We start from the raw sequence: 4,961 nt of genomic DNA, 5'->3' as shown, positions 1-4,961 counted from the left end.
GTATCCTAACCTCTATTCCATTAGACTTCTTTGTCAACAATAAATGAAAGAATGCACCAGTCTTTAAAGGTGCTTTTTTTCCCCCAAAAGGCAACTGAACTGTTTTTTTTCCTTGAGGAAGAAGAACAAACATTTTGCTTCTCATCCAAGAAGCTTCATCAGTTGTCCATCACCTGATGATCATCTCCATCATCATGAACTTCATCAACTTCATTGTAAGCTTCTTGGATGAGAAGCAAAACATTTTTTTTTGTTCTTCTTCCTCAAGGAAAAAACAGTCCAGTTGCTTTTTAGGGGAGAAAGCACCTTTGAGACAACTATCACCTGAGAATCCCCACAGACAAGAATGCACCTGATGACATAATTCAGCCTTCCTCAACTTGATGCTCACCAGATGTTTTTAAGACTTCAAGAATTCTCATCCAGGGTAGCCAAAGTACCTAGTAGACTTCAGGATATTGAACACTTGCACAAGTAAATCATAGCTGACCCCAGAAAACTGTGATAATTTTGGTCAGAACCTATTAGACACATTCTTGGAATTTTATCTAGTTTGCCCTCTGTTCAATGCAGGTTAGTTTTGCTGTTGAAAAAAACACTTATTTGTAAAACAATAGCACTTAGACTTATATACCGCTTCACAGTGCTTTGTCGCCCTCTCTAAGCGGTTTACAGAATCAGCATTTATTGCCCCCAATAATCTGGTTCCTCATTTTACCAACCTCGGAAGGATGGAAGTCTTAGTCAACCTTGAGCCTGGTGACATTCAAACTGCCAAATTGTAGGCAGCCAGCAGTCAGCAGAAGTAGCTTACATCTTTGCAATTTCCACCCAAGTTCTAATATTGATAACCTGAAAGTAACAAAGGACTTTGTTCCCTTTCCTATATGAGAACTTGAAGAAAGTTACCATGCCTCCCCTTTAATTTTCTGTCCTGCAGGCTAAATTTTCTACACATTTTCATTTATTCTTGATAAGACTGCAATTTCTATGCTGATCTTTAACAATAAGGCAGAGTAGTCCTCGACTTAAGACCACAACAGAGCCCAGAATTGCAGTTGTAAGTTGTTGCCGGCCTAAGTGAGGCACCACATGACCAGATTTGATTTTATGACCATTTTTATGATGGCCATAAGTAAGTTAGTCATTGGCACAGTGGTTAGAACGCAGTACTGCAGGCTACTTCTGCTGACTGATGGCTGCCTGCAATTTGGCAGTTCAAATCTCACCAGACTCAAGGTTGGCTCAGCCTTCCATCCTTCCAAGGTTGGTAAAATGAGGACCCATATTGCTCGAGCCAATATGCTGACTCTGTAAACCGCTTAGAGAGGGCTGTAAAGCACTGTGAAGCAATATATAAGTCTAAATGCATTGCTATTGTCCTTGTATTTACATAAATATAAAGGACGGAACATTTTATCACATGTGGTGGCAATGCCCCAAAGCAAAGAAATATTGGGAACAGATAAGGAGATGGTTACAGGAGATAACAGGAGAACAAACTGAATTTAAACCTGAACTATTTTTATTGGGAATAATTAATCAAAAGATAAAGAAGCAACTCCAACATATCATTTTACATATAGTAACAGCAGCACAAATTGTTTATGCCCAATGTTGGAAACATGAAAATATACCAGCCAACGAGAGGATTATTCATAAGATATTAGAATGTGCCGAGATGTATAATCTCACATTAGAAATAAAAGGCAAGGAAGAAACAGAATTTTACGAGGTTGGGATAAGTGGTATAAGTGTTTAGAACAGAGAAACAAAAATGTATAGAAATAAATGTAGATATCTGTAAGAGACACATGTCACAGTACTGTTAAAAAATGCTTATTGTTATGTAAATTGGAAAAATGGAAAATAAAAAAAAAAATGCATGGCTATCGTAAAGTGAATCACATTGTCGGTCTAGCTTGCCAGCAAATGTTGTCTCATGCAGATATTCCAATGCATATTGTTGCTACTTTTTCATGCATTGTTTGTAGTCAGTCTTTGTAGTCAGCTGTTATGCCAGTCTTCTTTCAGTAGCTCACTAGGTAGTCCACTATTTCTGCAGCTTCTTTGCTGTCAGGTTGTCTTCTGAATGTTCTTCATGCCAAAACCAAGAAAGCAAGAAAGTGTATTGAGATTTTCCGTTTTGCATGTTTCATATTGTGTAGTATCTTAGTTTGAACCCTACAATTTTTGACTGATCGCTTACTAGATTAAGAGGGTTTTTTCCCCCCCATAAAGTAGTCTTCAGCTGCTTATTTGCCACTAAGATGAAGCTGACTCAAAGAATCAGCTTTCTGGATTTCCCTTTCTGGATTTCAACTCCTGCCTCCATTTTGCCCAGTGATATCAGCTGTTATGCCTGGACCACAGTTAACTCAATCTTTGATTGGTGTATTCCCCTGTTTTTTTTCCCCCTGCCACCTATGTCTGGAAAGCAAGTGCCAATTTATTTATTTTTTCCTCTGTGCACATAGCATTTGAGAACTGGTGGGGGGGGGGAAAGAAAAGCACCGTAGTTTTACACCCCCTTCTCACTTGAGCCAGAAGAGGAAATTTAGCAGAACTGCATTTCACCCTTGAACTATTCAACCCACTTAAAAAAATAATAGCATTTCACCATTGTTAAGAGCCTCGGTGGTGCAGTGGTTAGAGAGCAGTACTGCAGGCCACTTTTGCTGACTGCCGGCTGACTGCAATTTGGCAGTCCCAGTCTCACCAGGCTCAAGGTTGACTCAGGCTTCCATCCTTCCAAGGTGGGTAAAATGAGAACCCAAATTGTTGGGGGCAAGAGGCTGACTCTGTAAACCGCTTAGAGAGGGCTGTAGCACATTGTAAAGTGATATATAAGTCTAAGTGCTATTGCTATTGTACTTCTGAACTGTAATTTTTTAAAAAAAGGCTGCCCAGCAAAGCATTATGAAATGGCCATTGAAGTCATGAGAGCAGAGAACAGCCTGTCAAATCATAGAATCGTGATTCATAGGGAATCATAGGGTGGGAAGAAATCTTGGAGATCTTTTAGTCCAGCCCCTTGCCCAAGGCAGGAGTCCTTACACCATCCCGAACAACTGATTGTCCAATTTTTTTTTAACTCCAGCAATGGAGAACCCACAATTCTGAAAGGCAAGCTGTTCAATGGACTAATTGTTCTCACTATCAAGAAATTTATCTATTCCATGTTAGATTTTTCTCTGACTAGCTTCCACCCATTGCTTCGTGTCTTGCCCTCAAGTGCTTTGGAGAATCAATCAATCAATCCCCCCTTACCTTTGACAACCCTTCAAGTATTGTAACTTGGCTATCATGTCACCCCTTGGCCTCCTCTTCATACCTAATCCCCTTTGGGATTGTTCATCATACAGTTGAAATCAGTCTGGCAAATTGAAGCACATGGGATCAGAGGAACATTTGTTTATGATGGAATGAAGCTTAGCAGAAGAGTCAAGCTACCTTGTTTCCACCTGCAGAGAGGGAAAAAGACAGAGGTGGTATTCAGCTGGTTCGGACCAGTTCGACTGAACCGGTAGCTCCGACGATCAGCTGGCCCCACCCACCTGTACCTGCCCTATCCTGTCCTTTATTTCCTGCTTTCTAGTGTCAGCACTTCAAGATGCATTTACTCTAGTGCTGAAATAAGAAGGAGAAGTGGAGGCGTCTGGAAAGGGACGTTTGACTTTCCACCTACTTATTTTCCCTGGAGATAATATCCCCTAGGAGATGGGATGGGAGGGGGGAAATTCCTTTGAGCTGGAGCGGTAGATTAGGGGTAGAATGACTTGGAAGATGGCCAATGAGTGCAGGGGAGTGGGGAACGGAAAGGGAGGGTTTTGGGTCTGGAAGTCAGTGTTGGCTTCGATGAGTCGGAGGTAGAATGTCGTGCTTAATAAATGGGAATTTTGCTTCAAAGACTTTGTTTGAAATGCAATTTATTTGAGACGACCTCGAAACCTGACATCTAGCTCATCTCAATCGCGTGGCACAGCTATTCCCCCTCCCTCGCTGTTCTACTTACCGTTGCTGACTTGGAAGGTAAGCAGCTGAGCTTCTAAATGCTCCATTTTCAGCGCAAAGTGTGCGTTCACTGAACTAGTTGTTAAAAAAATTTGAATCCCACCACTGGAAAAAGACTACAGATAGTCCTTGACTTACAACCACAATTAAGCTCAAAATTTATGTTGCTAAGTGAGAAATTGGTTAAGTGAGTTTTGCCCCACTTGATGATTTTTCTTGCTACATTTGTTAAGTTGTTAAATTAGTAACACCATTGTTAAGTGAATCTGGCTCCCCCGCTGACTTTGCTTGTCAGAAGGTCGCAAAAGGTGGTTCCATGACCCCGAGACACTGCAACCATCATAAATATGAATCAGTTGTGAAGAATCCGAGTGTAAATCACATGACCATGTGGCTGCTGCAATGGTCATAAGTGTGAAAAATGGTGATAAGTCACTTTTTTCCGTGCCATTGTAATTTTGAATGGTCGCTAAATGAACTGTTGTAAATTGAGGACTATCTGTACTTTTAATCCTGAACCAGAGGACTTGGAGGGATCACCCTCCCACGAAACTAGGGATTGTTTAGAGCAATGTCATCTCTTCCTGAAATTATGGTGCCCCATACTGTGCCGTCCAAGAAGTACAGATTGGCCCTTGGATACCTGGAAATTTGTGCCTACAACACAGAAGGGCTAATTTGAAGACAAGCTTACCATATGGGACATTAATGTTTTTCTTGTTCTGTGATAGACTATTTTTCATACATCTGGGACAGGAGTCGGCAACCTTAAACACTGAAAGAGCCACAAAGGTCCTAACCAGAATCCCCCCGTTCAATTCTGGAGCCGACTGGAAGTCCGGTTCCCCCACCATAGAGTCTCTTCCTAACATAGCATCCTTTTTCCTATGCTGACCGGAAGTCTGGTTTCCCCCCACCATAGAGGCTCCTCCTAACATGGCATCCTT

General features: G+C 41.4%; 1 long non-coding RNA gene across 1 annotated transcript; it reads right to left on the bottom strand.

The window, feature by feature from the left end:
* Positions 1-1,503: 1,503 nt before the first annotated feature.
* Positions 1,504-3,436, bottom strand: LOC132709210 (uncharacterized). Its single transcript, XR_009620248.2, has 2 exons — positions 3,271-3,436; positions 1,504-2,097 (listed from the first exon to the last, which is right to left on the bottom strand). It is a non-coding gene; the product is annotated as an uncharacterized LOC132709210 (long non-coding RNA).
* Between the last annotated feature and the right edge of the window lie 1,525 nt (positions 3,437-4,961).

Source organism: Pantherophis guttatus, chromosome 6 (genome assembly GCF_059756535.1).
Source record: "Pantherophis guttatus breed Tessera chromosome 6, ASM5975653v1, whole genome shotgun sequence".
Lineage (NCBI taxonomy): Eukaryota > Metazoa > Chordata > Lepidosauria > Squamata > Colubridae > Pantherophis > Pantherophis guttatus.
This window is presented reverse-complemented; position numbering and strand designations above follow the sequence as displayed.